Source organism: Liolophura sinensis, chromosome 5, assembly GCF_032854445.1.
Source record: "Liolophura sinensis isolate JHLJ2023 chromosome 5, CUHK_Ljap_v2, whole genome shotgun sequence".
In the NCBI taxonomy this organism is placed as follows: domain Eukaryota; kingdom Metazoa; phylum Mollusca; class Polyplacophora; order Chitonida; family Chitonidae; genus Liolophura; species Liolophura sinensis.
The window spans coordinates 553,769-568,970 of record NC_088299.1 but is presented as its reverse complement, the minus strand read 5'-3'; the positions used below and the strand labels follow the sequence as shown (position 1 = coordinate 568,970).

The window sequence follows — 15,202 nt, the reverse complement described above, 5'->3', positions numbered from 1 at the left end:
AGGAAAAGCAGACGTTGTGTCTTTTTTTTCTAAAAGCATGTACACCTAGGGTGACACTGAAGTGTTTCAAGCCACCATCATATTAAATTGCAACTGGATATTCAAGATGATTCAATTCAGAAATATATAGTTTGCTCCTTTTATTTACTGTGTGGGAGCGTATAGTGAATTCGTGCTAATTTGTTTATGAATTGATAAAGTTTGCATCAGCTGCCAGCATTTCCAGTGACACAGTAACAGGTCTGTGAAAAGTCTGTTCTACCATATGGTACATGTATGTTTTGCAAGCAGAAAGTATTTTTGTAAACAAAATCTTAAATTAATTTCAATTTAATAGAATAAAAGACTCTTTTCATCAAGTAAGCATATGTTAATGTTAACTTAAAGATCAAAGTGATAACATTAGGTTTGTGCACTTCGTGATTTAATATCTGATAATGCTACGCCATTCACACTTACTTTGTGGTATGTCTTCAGCCCAGTGTGTAAGAGGCAGGGGATAGATCTTTCACCTGTGTATGCTGTTTTATTCTCATATGGGTGAGAAATTTTACATGTACAGTAACTTGATAAAACTTCAGCAGACTGACTTTGGCCATTAGAAGTATTGGCATTATTAAGGATTAACTAACTATCAAATCAGCATGCGTGCAAAGGGGGCAAACAAGACTAGGCCTTAAAATCTGATTTATCAGTGTGGCCAACCCTGTGGCTTCTACCGACACTGACCCTGTGCTGTATGTCAGTTTTGTAGACAAAAATAGTCACAGTACACCTTAAGCCTAAACTTACTCTGATATGAAAACAAAATGTTACAAATACCGTGCACTTTTTATGTCAAATGTGTGCCTTTGCACCATGCATTGACTGAACAGTGGGGGGTGATGCTAGTTTAAGTGAGAGATCTAGGGAAATGGGGTGTTCTTTAGTGATGCAGCATGTGAACATAAAGTTACAAGGATTCTACATGTAGTTACCATAAATTCAGAAAGTCATAATAACAAGTATACATGTATGTATTGTGACTTTGCACCATGCATTGACTGAACAGTGGGGGTGATGCTAGTTTAAGTGAGAGATCTAGGGAAATGGGGCGTTCTTTTGTGATGCAGCATGTGAATATAAAGTTACAAGGATTCTACATGTAGTTACCATAACTTCAGAAAGTCATGATAACAAGTATACATGTATGTATTATGACTTTTTGTGGTATGAAACAGTCTTTTTTACTTGTTGTTGATGTAAATGACAAGTCCTACAACACTATCTCTCTGAGCTTCAACAGAAAAGCATTTCTTGTGTTCCAAGCATATATGTTTATCCTCAAGTCTGAAAATAACCATGCCTATGCTTGTATGCTGCCAAACTGATGATAAATGTTAATATCTATAGCTTTCAAAGGTTTTAGTCAGAAGTCTTGGGCTTTGATGGGCAGTTTCATCATTGTGTACATGTATAGTCAGCAAATTGATTTCTTGTAGTTATCAGCTTTTTTACAATATCAAAAAAAGAGAAGAAAAAAAAGGAGAAAAGAAGGATGATGGTAGTTAATTATAGTGTGCTTTGGTGAATGCTCCGTCATATACTAGTTCTGTTTTATGACAGCTATTTTGCAAACAATTTTTTTAATGATGCCTGGTTTACTGCAGGCATTTTGGTTTCTTCCACACATGAAACTGAGTACTAATGTTGTACCAGGGATTAAATACTATTTAAAGTATTTTTCAGTACAGCATTAGAGTTGTCACTATAGGTTGTAGATTTAATAAAGGATTTATTAAGTGAATTAATGAAGTCTTAGTTCAAATAGGTTCCTGTTAAGAATAATTCAGTGCATATCCATGTATGTTTTTACTACATATACTTCTTTACGGCATTATAAGCAATATACACATGGTAGGGGTTCCAAACCTACCCTTTGTCAGTGGCTTTGTACATTCAGTAAGCGGTTGATTTATTTATTTTATTTGATTAGTGTTTTATGCCGCACTCAAGAATATTTCACTCGCCAATATGGTGTGCATATTTGTCAAAGGGTAGTTACTTACCCCAGACACGGATTTCCTCCACCCATGAAAAATGGCCATATAATGATGTATTAGTGTGAAAAATTCTTTAGTATGACATTAAACAACTATGAAATTCTTGCAGTTGACAAATTATGTGTGATGAGTGTCTGTTATGCATCATCATTATTCTATTGTTGTATTGAATATGACCAAGAAGCTGGTGGTGGTGAACTAGTTAAGGTGCATGCTGTTCGCTGAAATGTCATACAAGACGTGGGTTTTATATCATCAGTTTCCTGCAGGCTCTGCCTACATATAGTTTCCTCCGAAAATAATACTGGCTATGAACATATACGTGAAATATTCTTGAGCATGGTGTAAATCAAATAAATAGATGAAAATTTTCAACGTTCCTGAGTAACCATTGTTTTTAGGGCCCCGGTGGTAGCCTTTGTACGTTCTACCAGTCTATTGTTATGAGTTTGTGGCGCCATGGTACATGTACTTTGGTTCAAATCATCATGGAAGTGAATTAAAGGTGTGTGTTTTTAGCTCAGTGACATCATTTATCAGCCAGTCAAATCTCTGCCTGTGATAGTTTGCAAAGACTGCAAAGCAAGGTAGTGTCGAGCGACCAGATTATCACTCAGAAAGACGGATCATTTACTTATACCCCTCCACTTGCTACCTTTGTGGCAAAGTGAATAACGGAGCTCTTTTGTGTATGACTTCTTACACTAAGTTCATTGGAGACCACTTGCCTTCACATCATACCTGTCCAACATGTGTATTTTTTTGAGAAAAAATGGAAATGCAAACCTGCTAATATGCAGATGCATGTGTGAAATTTGTTGCTTTTGCTTTATTTTAATCCAGTTGAAGGAAGCTTACAGAGCTAGTATTCATTATCATGGTATTAAACACAGGGGGCTACGAATGAAGCTCTTAAGTGAAATCCAGAGGGGTCAATCTTGATGACTGTGTTTAGGATATTTCAGGAAACATTTACCAACAGGACACATAAATGAATACACATGTACATGGAGATCCTAACAGACTCATTGCCAGGAATGGCATGAACAACGTGTATACTTGCACTCATAAATAAATGCTGTTTAAAATGCTCATGTTCAAAATTTGTGTTATCATCTAGTCTGGTTGCTGTATATACAAGATTTATCATTTAGGTCATCCTTAAAAGTATGTTTGTCAGGCACAATACCACCAACCCTACTATAAGGTGTTTATTGTTTTTTGTTATGTTTCTCACCATGTCAATTTCTTTAAAGCCCAAGAATTAATAAAACAGAATTCCCTCTCGACCTACCCTGTTAGGTTAGGTTACTTTCAACAAAGGCTTTTTTAAGGATGGCCATATGATACCGAACCAAATGACCGTACATGTGTGTATACTGAGCAATATAATGGAGGAACAACATGTGCATAGCTTTGTACCAAAATTGTATTTCATTACAGGCAAGAGGTTATGATAAGAGAGAACACAGAGAAAAATGTGTATCTCATGAATAAAGTGGCAGGATGTGATGTGCATCTAGTGTCAGTGCAAGACCGTGGTTGACAAACTGAGTTTTAATGCAATTTTTCTATATTATAAAAGTCAGTGTTAAAAGAAATCTGGACAGTATCTAGTTTTATTTAAAAGGCATACGTGCTACTATGTATGATGTACCTGCATGTAAAGTTGTACCATAAAAGTAAAGCATGACTCAATTGAACTCTATGTTGTACTAATCCAACATTATTTTGGACCCAGGCCAGTGTTAATTACACTGTAACAGTGGTGCCTAATAAGTAAATAAAAAACAGTCTTGTGTTTGAAACAATAAACAGGAGGACAAATGTTCAATATTATTATTGTGTAACCTATTTAGAGGTTTTGAAGAAGCACTTGCACCAGGCCAGACCCATTATGTGTTGTTTAATTGTGAAATGCAGGGTTACAGCGACCCCGCTTTGTTTATGAACATAATTGTCAACTTATTACGCAGTTTGGCGTAGGTTGAACAAGTATGTGGATGTTCCTGTCTACATACATGTGTATGCTTCGGAGATAAAATCAGGCCTGCAAAAGTCTGCAGGATCAGACCTACCTTCTTTATCAAGTCTCCCTTACATGATGTAGTGACTATTAATTATGTGGACTTCGGTGAAGTTCACTCCTTTATGGTGTTCCTTACGTACATTTGATAGGCCTTGTGCAAGCTTCCTTCTGTCGGCCTGACATTGAAATAGAACAGTTCCAGTTGTTAAATCTCGCTGTGTATGGCCATTGTGCTACATGCAGCAACTACGCCCATATATGCTCTTGTCACCAATAAGCAAATTTCCACAGGTGACTGTGTCAAATTTGTGGGGATGTGATTTATCATTTCATTGCATGAGAAGAATTTTGCAGAAAAGTTTTGGGCTAATTGGTGAAGCTCCCTTCAGAGTGTTCTTCGATTTTATAGTGTTTAATTATGCCCACATGGAATTGTTGTGATTTGTGAGCTTGAAACAGTTGGTTTGTATGAACACATAATTGATTGATATGCTACAGTGTAGTTGGTCCACTTTGAATTCTGCAGTTTGATAAATGAATTGATTGTTGTTTAAATCCATGTTCAGGAATATTTCACTTGTGTGACTGAATATTATATTATTTTCTAAAACATCCTCACATTCATCACGTTTATCATTTTATGTGAAGATATCTATTGATACTCCTGTAGCTTGATTATTAAACAAAGACATGTTTGCACATCACAGAGTTTATTCCTGTTAAGAGGCAGATTGTCTGTTTGTGTTTTTTGCATGTAGCCAACAAGTACAGTAGCACGAGTTCTTGATATGCAATGAGTCAGTGGTTTAAGGTTAAGGGGTAATTGACCATCATCATGTATCATGCAAATTGTAAGTGAAAACTATTCATGTCGTTATTCTTTTTAATATTAAAGATTAAAGAAGATGTCGAAAACTTGGATGATTTAGGTGTTGTGCATACCTTTTAATGTTTTAATAAATTGCACCTTAAATAAGAAATGTGTTTGTGTTGTCCATGTTTTGCATCGGAACATACAATATTTACACAATTTGTACAAACTGGCAGTGTCATGTGATATTTTTTTTATTGCAAAGTTTTTGCGGTTTTGTTTAATGGGGTTGTTTTTTGTATTTTTTGCTGTTGGTTTTGTGATTTTGTCTGATGGTCTTGCGATGTTGTCAAACTGTTTTATAATGGATTAATTTGTCCATTGGCTTTGCAGTGAGTGACTATTCATGCTGGTTTTTGGGGATTTCTGTTGTCTACAAAAAACTGTAAAGCATATTGTACCCTACACCATGCTGTACTGTACATGCGCATGTATTTTTGATAATGCCAGATTATACATTGAATTTGATAGCATATGGCGTATAGGGAAATTCTGTATTGAAAATGGATGTTGTGTAAGATATCCTGAAAACCTGGGTAGTTGATACAACTTGCTGACCATGTTGTCCTGCATTAAGCTATTTACTTGTAGTTGCTTCGGGAGTGTTGAGGCTATGTTGTTGTTGTGTATGATGTATTCTGTGGACTGGTTGCCAGCATGTGTGCAGTGTTTACCATAGGTAAGTGACCTGTTGAGATAGCTGTCTGGGTCAGCGGCTATAAGGTGATGTACATTAGCATTTCAAATGAGCTATTGATTTGCTCCAATCTGATAGCAGGCAGTGTGAGCAGGCATAGAGGTGTTGGAAAACCACGCTGACATCACTTCCCTCAACTTCTGTGTGATATGTGTTAAGTCTGCACACACCTATGCATCTGTGATGATCTTCATGTACCTCAATGACCTTACCCCCTCCAAAAAACAGAACATTTTTCTTACATAAATATAACTCTTAGAATCAGGAAAAATGTGCAACTTTGTTTCTGTTGAAATTTTGGGATGTTGATTGTCTATTAACCTAAATAGATGTATTAAGGACATGTCTATGTAACGGCTTATTGCATCATATAACTTTTAGTGGCATCCCTCAAAGCAAAGAAGATCCCAGTGACCAGTCTTTGTGGACAAACCATGTGTTTTTTTTGAAAAAAAAAAGTCCTGAGAAGATATGTGAAGTATGTATACAATGCCTCACATAATGAGTGGCTTCCATCTTGGAAAAAATGGCCACCATTTTTGATTTTTATGTGGCAAACAGGTCTTTTCAGCTAGGGACTACTCAAATAACCACATTTGCTGCTTGTTTCACCTGGTGAACTACTGTTTTAGTAATCTCCTGGACTAATATATTATACATATGAACAAACTGATGACCTTAAATGGAGGCCCAGTTTGTCTGCCATTTTGTATCTTTATGGATTATTACTACTAAATCTTTTTAGCTGAATATACATTCCAAGTTAGTACTTGTAGTACAATTTATAGCACTATTCTCAGATTTCTTTTAATTCAAATGACATAGTATCGCAGCCTTTTTGGACTTTTAGGTGGCTGGCAAGTTTTTTTCAACTAAGGAGTACTCAAGTAGTTTTCATGCCAAATTTACTGCTTGCTTCACCGAGTGAATGATTGTCGCTGTAATCTGCTGAGCTAATTAGCTGCAGGTTAACCTGTATATTAATGGTTTTGTTTCTCCACTGAATATGAAGAATTGCTTTTCCTGATTATAATGGAAATGAGGTAATGTATGCTGTTAGATAAAAGAAAAGATAAAATAAAAAAATATTTACATGGAGAAAACAATATTGCTTTATGCAGGGTATGCATGTACATTCACTTGCCTGACTAAATGTCAGATAAGTTTTCATACATAAATACAGACAAATTCAAAAATTCCCCCCCAAAAAATAGTGGATTATTGTATAAAACTGATGATACATTTTAGCACTTGTTTTTGCAAGCCCTATAGGCTAACCGAGGTGCTAGAGGGCAGGTACCCTTTTTTCACTTTTGAATGATGATTGGGATAATTTTTGTCATTTTTTTTGTATGCAGGGTGTTCAAAAAGGGCAAGAAGCAGGCTGCAGACAGCTGTCTACTGCCGTCCCTGTAACTGTCTACTTTGGATGCTCTGACCATTTAATCAGTAGTAATTGTGACGTATTACTTTCAATTCAGCAGCCTACTTTGGAGCTCTGACTGCCTTCTCAAATTATAAATGAAAACCCTGGTATGTTTGCCTAAAAAGAGCACTTTTGAATCAAAATTGAAGAGACCATTGTCCAGGCATTGATCTCTGAATTAACCTTGATTAGGCACAATCTAGCCTGTTTTAAATTAAGTACATTTAAACTTTGAAGAAGATAGCTTTTGTTATGTAAGAGGGTGTTTTGCACCCATAGGCGATGGGTGGGACTAGACTGATGCGGTAAGTTTTTGATGAACAGGTAAGTTTGTGTGGCCTGTACATGTTTGTGTAATGGTACTGGTTGTCATCTGTAGCAGATGAAGTGACTGGGTGTTATCACCGGAGATATGTCTAGACTGTTTAGATGCCTTCAACACCTTACTGACTAATGCATTCACGATCGGTCACACAAATCATCACACACCCATTGAATCATTTGCAGGAGAATGTTAACTTGATCAGGCTGTGAAATGTATTAACGAATGACAGGTGTACATCAACATACTCATCTTATATCAAAGGATCTGACAGGATCTGTCCATCAAATCACCATTTTACACAGGTAAACGAATATTGTGCTGTAACAATTGAGAAGAATTTTCTTATCTGCGATATCTTGATTTCGTTTTTCCTTTGTGAGACATACCCCACCCAGCATTGAGCAGCATTTTCCCTCAAACAGTGGCACACAGAAGCGGGTGACCCATGGGTCAGCCCTGAGTCAATAGATCCACTTTGGTTTTTGTACAGACAAATCCATGAGCTATATATGGTCAGGCATGACACCCATCTATCACCATGTAGTCATGTGATAAACAACCATGGGGTATTCAAAAGTAATTGCTTCTGATTGTAAAATGAAATTTATGAATTATATCACAGGGTTTCATTTGTGACATTTTGGTTTCCATTGGTATGCAGTAACATTTGAGTGTAATGGCTGACTTTGTGGAACCTGACATCAAGTTTGAAAACCAGCTTGTTCAATGTTTATAGGGGGCCTTCGTGGCCGAGAGAATTAGCATGCCAGCAGGGCTCAATGACCTATTTGCCTCTCACCAATGCGGTCATTGTGAGATCAAGTCCAGCTCTTGCTGGCTTCCTCTCCGGCCGTATATGTGGAGGTCTGTCAGCCACCTGCGTATGGTCATGGGTCTGCCTGGTTTCTTCCTACCATAATGCGTATAAGAGAAAAATTCTTGAGTACAGTGTAAAACGCCAATCAAATAAAGAAATAAATAAATCCGTGCTTTATAAATTAAGAAAACAGCAACGGTTATGTAAAGATGTGTTATTGCACTATTTTGTTTAAGAGTATCTCTGACCATTAATGGCTAGTAGTGCTTTCAAACATTGCATGTACATGTACAGGTACATGTATATTATGGGCACTGAACTTTCAGTCTGGGAGGTCAGTGTGCAATTAAATACTTCCACATATTGTGTTCTGCAAGCCAAGTACCTCCCTGTTGATGTAAACGGATCAGTATCACAGTTAGGACCATGAGCTAGCTCAACGGAGACAATCCCCACATTGTTGTCTGGGAAACTCATAAACAAAATGTGATACATTCATTATGAAGTTGTGCATTACTGCGTTTATAAATATGTGTATGTACATGTATAAATAAAATGTGGCACTTGCACTGGTGCAAGTGTGGGAGCCAGGTAAAACTTAGTTTAGGTCTGACTGCAAACATGTGCACTATATACACTTGTATATCATTGCTCACGTAATTACATCTCTTAAATTGCACAAATGCAAATCACAGTGGAAGTCACACATTGGTGTGCCTATATATATGTAAATTGTACTGTGTATTTAATAGCTGGTTGTAATTGTAAAGGTAATGTACATGTCATTGTTTCGTGAAGAAAATTGTTAACTTATGTCTGACCAGCTAAGTGACACACTGACCACTGTTAATATGTTGGGTGCTGTGGAGTCCCTTCTGAATACTTCAGCAATACAGCAGAAAGGGTTAGATACATGTATACATGTAACATTATTATATATGTGGATAAACTTTGCAAATTTTGACCCAACACAGGTTTTTTGGTGATACAACATGCAAGGAAACATAATAATGGTGAAAATGGTGCTTACCAAACACAAACAAAATTGACCATAATTGTTTCAGATTAATGTTAGTACATGTCTGTTAATTCAGTAATCATTTTGCAGTTAGTTTGGTATTGTCTACATGGGATCATGTGGATATACGAATGATAATTATATGAAGTTAAAATTCAAGCAGCGTAAATTGTTGATAAGATGTGCTGTACAGGTACATACTATACATACACATGTAACAGTCTGTCAGTATTTTCGTAACAGGAGAGTTCTATCCGTACACTGCTCCTGTTACCAAAGCAATGAGGTGTACGGACAGATGTCCGCAGACATACACCGCTCCTGTTACTAAAGCATGAGGTGTACGGACAGATGTCCGCGGACATACACCGCTCCTGTTACCAAAGCAGCGAGGTGTACAGACAGATGTCCATACACCGTTCTTGTTACCCAAGCAGTGAGGCATACAGACAGATGTCCCTACACCGCTCCTGTTACCAAAGCAGCGAGGTGCACAGACAGATGTCTATACCTCCCTCCTGTTACCAAAGCAGCGAGGTGTACAGACAGATGTCTATACCTCCCTCCTGTTACCAAAGCAATGAGACTAGAATATGTGCTTCATATACATAGATGTGCACGTGAGCAATGCTAACAACCCTGCAGATTGGCTGCTAGCTATAGGATCATTTTGCAACTAGGGTTTGAACCACTCTCCTACTACATGTTTTCTGAACTAACTGAACCATCATGTCTGCCTCCTCTGGCAGTCACCCACGTCCAGAGTTATGTCACTGTACCAGGGCACCCCTAAGCCAGGCAGCTGCTTTCTGGTATACATTCTACCAGCTTTGTGAAGGTGAAAATAACATACATGTTCATATGATCAGTAAAAGCTAGTGGTTAAAAAAAAAATCCTTTTTCCTACAGAATTCTTCTACTCTTTAATAGTTGTACATGTACATGTTTTTATATTTCCATATGCATTCTACATATGCATATGGAGACTTACATTTTTTTTATGAAGGTTTCATTGTTGAAAGATTTATTTATTTATTTGATTGGTGTTTTACGCCGTACTCAAGAATATTTCACTTATACAACGGCGGCCAGCATTATGGTAGGTGGAAACCGGGCACAGCCCGGGGGGAACCCTCGACCATCCGCAGGTTGCTGACATACCTTCCCACTTACGGTCGGAGAGGAAGCCAGCATGAGCTGGACTCGAACTCACAGCGACCACGTTGGTGAGAGGCTCCTGGGTGATTACGCTGCGCTAGCGCGCTAACCGACTGAGCCATGGAGGCTCCATTGTTGAAAGAATTTATAGCTGTATGAAAAAAAAAATACGTGAAGAGAAGAGATTCTGTATTGTTATATTTTTTGGGATAGAAATCAGTATACCTTCCATGTTGAATACATTTCAGTCTTGTTTTGTGATGACAAAAATGTTATATGTATAGCATACGTGTGTGTTTTATAGTTGAGTGGTTAAATGAATTTACGTTTCAATATTCCAATTGTTCTGGAAATGTGAATGTGCTACGACCATACTGATAGCCGGATAGACAGGGATGGAGAAGAGTAAAACACACCTGTTTGGTATATACATGTCAGGTGTATTAATAAATGTGATGATAGCTCACAAGTATCTGCCTGCTGCATGTTGAACCATTGACGGATTTAAGACTAATGCATGCATCGTTGTAAGGCTGGGTAATTGTACATGTATCTCGGTCAGCTTAGTGATTGTCTGGGTACAGGTTGCTGTCTGTATGTAGGGACATGCACGTACACATGATACAGAACTGCATGGTATACAGGCGTTAAAAATTTGGCATTCATTTTAGTTCAGTTCAGTGGTTTGGCTGTATGTGGTATTAAAGCTTACATCAGTTCGCTGGTCCTGTATTTGTGTAAGACTATTAATTAAGATGTTTGCCACATATGTGTGCAGTGTTGATAACAGAGCTCTCTGACCGAATAGATCTTTGACAGGGGGAGAGCTAGAGAGACTCGGGAAGGCAAAAAAAAAAAATTAGGTGAACTGGGAGGAATTGGCATCAAAATCTGGGCCAATGTATGCAAGTATGATTATTGCACAAAACCTGTTAAGGGAGCTTAAGTTGTAGCCTGAGCTATCACATTGTCTGGCCTGACTTAAAATCCAATCCATAGGGAAAGTATAAAAATAAAAAAATAAAAGAAAGGAATCACTCTGCACGTGTAGCTGCATGTGTGCATATATCTAATATAGAATCGGCTGGAAAGCGTTATTTTAAGTTGTCAGTAAAGGAATTTTATAAATAACGTGTATCATATTATAGTTTTACTGAGCTTTTCATCAAAGTATATGAACAAATGCATGCACATGGCATTGCCGTTAGTCCAACATGTACATGTATATAACATGTATACATAAACTGTGCATGTTGTGCATACACAAAGCTATGGTGGAAAGATTAACCAGTGATTGTAACTTCCACACGTCTTAAGTGAGGAGGAAGCTTATCCTGTACAGTGATTTGGCTCAGGTATTTTTTTTGTACTTCTTTACCCCTTGCATCTGACTGATTTTAAATGGCCTTCATCATATGTCACGGTGCTTTGATGGTGTAGTACAGGGCGGTGTGGACGCCCGCCGTGTAGACAAACGACTTGTTGACAGTATTTATATGTATGTTGTATGAAAAAGAATTAACATGCACATATACAGACATTGTATTACATGAAGTGAAAATATATGTAACACCACATAAATGATGTTAACTTTACAGAGTGCATAATTTACATACTTAATTGTGTAATGATAATGTATACGTACATGTACTTACGAATATAGATTAACAGGGAGAGGGATGTTGTTCAGTGATTTGGTGTGCAGTGTTGTAGAATGAATGAAACAAAGCACTGGGTCAATGCTGGCATAGGACAAGGAATGTCTAGATTCTCCAGCTCTCACTCTTTTTGATGCCTTAATTGGGGACAATTAGTGATTAAGTGGGCAGTGGGGCATTTGCATGAAAACGAGCTGTCTTCCACCATTATTACAGTCAAATACAATGCACTACGGAAAGCTTGTCCATGTACCTTCGCAGATATTGGTGGTTTCTTCAATAAAACTGACAGCCATTTGCTGAAGTAAAAAATTCTTGAGAAAGCTATTAAGCTATCAAACACTCACATAAAAATAAATGTAAAGTAAGACTTACAAAAAAGGTAATTTACAGTACATGCACATGCAAAGTACACAATTGCATGTACTTTGGGATGCGTGTATTTTACTTATATTATTTTACTTATATTATTTTGTATATACTTATAAACATGTATATAGGTACAAGTGCCTGATTTCTTCATATTCATGTAGATCATGATTATGTGAGCTGTTTTTGTGATAAGAAATCTAGAAAAAATTAACTTTCATTCTGTAAACAGAAGCGGTTAGTGTGCAGCTGTAGCTATACCTCATGGCTATAGATACTAAAGCATGGTTATTTTTCATTGTTATTTGGAATAAAATCTACTTTTATATATACATGTATATTGTTTAGTTTGTATAGTTTTACATAGTTTTAAAGTTTGTTGTGCGCTGAGTGTATTTAGCCATGTGGACATGTACAAGTAACCTGTAGTTGACGGATGTTGCTTTAAAGATACCTGTTTGATATGTACATTATAGCCTTTGGAAATTATATATTTTGTGTATAGCCATAGATTCAGGAAGAGGCTGGAAAGGAGTTCATCTTGATGAAGCTCATCTCTGGCAGCTCATCTTGATGTAGATGATGATGGAGCAGGCAGAGCATTATACTGTCTGGGAATTTGACCAGTCAATGACCAGCCAGGCCTAACGTTGTCTGTGTGTCCCTCAAACTAGTCTGAAGGGACCCAGGCGGTCTGTGTAATACCTGGCTGGCTGGGAAAGGATCAGTGTCTCAGACAGCCACTCAGAATTCTCACCTCCAGCCTGTTCACAAATAGCCAGCTTGATCAGTAAGAAGGTTTTTGTGGGGTGAGTCGTGGAGAGAGGAGGCTGACTGATTGGATGTGATCGATCATTACCCCACTATGTCTAACCCCACTGGATGGTCAGTCTTGTCTCGATCCATGACTGCTTCTCTGGTTTTTCCCTTCAACAAGTCCCCATCACAACACATTCCCAGTACAAACATAAGTTACTTGTATTATGGCTAGTTGACCTGTTTTGTTTTTAAAGAACTAATAGGTTGTAATAAAGACTAGGTTTGTGTTTACATGTACATGTAGCTTCACATCATTGTTTATGTCACTCATTCATGCTTACCTGAAAGAGGCTGGCTAAATGTGGAGGAGGCTTTTCTCAGACATGACACATGCACATTTAACCATTACCATGTTCATCTATCTTAAACACCTCAATCATTCTGTCACAATTCAAATGGTCTAACTTCTAACTGCCGGACTACGGACCCAACATGTTGTCTGAAGGAAGTACGAATCCAGAGCTTATCATAACGAACAAAAAACAAGTACAGTGAAGTTTGTATGTACTGCATCCAGCTGATCAATGAGCCCTCAGGGATGATAGTATCATGTGACAAAGGATAGTGTGAAGAACAATGTGCTAACTCTGTATTTTTTTTGGTAAATCAAGCATCTCCTCATTCATTTTTTAACTAATGAAAAATCAGTAAAAACATGTGACTTTGGAAAAAAAATGACATCAGTGAGAACGTGGAAAGCAACACGCAGACAGGCACCTAGTCTTAACAAATCACATACATAACTATACAACACATTCCCAGTGCAAACACCTTACAAGTTACATGACACTTCAACACAACTAGTTAACATGTTTTGGTTTTAAGGGCTGTACAAGACATTCCCAGTTCAAACACATTCCAAGTTACATGTAACTTCAACAGGGCTAATTGATTTGTTGCCATACATCTGCCTCTTAAAAGCAGGGTTTAATGATGATGATTGAAATTATGAAAAGATTGCTGTGCTTTAGAAGTTTCGAAATGATCGTATGGATGCCTGATTCACTGTCACATACAAATAAGGGATGTTATCACATCACGTCAGCCACATTTTCTTGAAACTGTGGAAGATTTTGTGTTCAAACACTTCCCTGTTTATATATGGGTTGAGCTATGCCGTTATTAACTCATTCTTGAACCGTGGAATTAGCCCTGTTCCAGAGGGTTTCCTTCATATTACTTTTGTTTTCCTGCATGCATTTAGTTTCTCTTGGAACTAGAGTAGCAGTTTAAAAAGACCATAGAATGTGTACCATGATGAGTAAAGATTGAGTAGTTAGAATTCGAAGCCCATGGTGTCATGTTCCAATGGGGCCTATTCTAATCTATACTACAGTTGTATGTTTTAATTGGCAATCTAATGATATTGAGTGTTGGGTTTGATGTGTGCTGTGGTCGGCTAGAAGCAGACAGATTTTAAGTGAAATGATAAGTATTCAATCTTTATAAAGGGGTGTTATACTGGTGATTTACATGGGATTCGTCTCACAGCAAATATTGCACTGACAGAGTTAACATACGAGTCACATTACACTATTTGTTATGTACCTGTCTTAATGTCTTCAATAGAGACATACATGTACATGTAGCCTGAAATGCTTGGGCAGTATAAAAAAGTCTGCTCGGTTTGAATAAAGTAGAACTGACAACCAGTTATGATTGACATACAAGTTAGATGGAAGGCTGAGCACCAGCGTGAAATCCAACACCTGAGTCGGTGTGGGCTTGGACCTGCTGTTACCTGATCGTATCTAAAGGTTTTCCCAAATACCTGGTATGAAGTAAAGTATGGTCCCCGCAGTTTCAGTGTTACAGGGTTACGCCATTAATTTGTGAGTGTGCAGGGAGGACTGCCAGCTATCAGACTTATCCAGACATGACAAGAGTCTTACACCTCTGTCAACATATTAGAATGAACTGACAAAGGACAATTCTGCCACATGTATGTAAAATGTATAAAGTTGAATTGCATG

General features: G+C 37.5%; 1 protein-coding gene across 1 annotated transcript in view; it reads left to right on the top strand.

Moving 5' to 3' along the window:
- The window catches only part of LOC135466067 (uncharacterized), a 95,693-nt gene that overhangs the window by 1,446 nt on the left and 79,045 nt on the right, over positions 1–15,202 (top strand). The window lies entirely within an intron of this gene.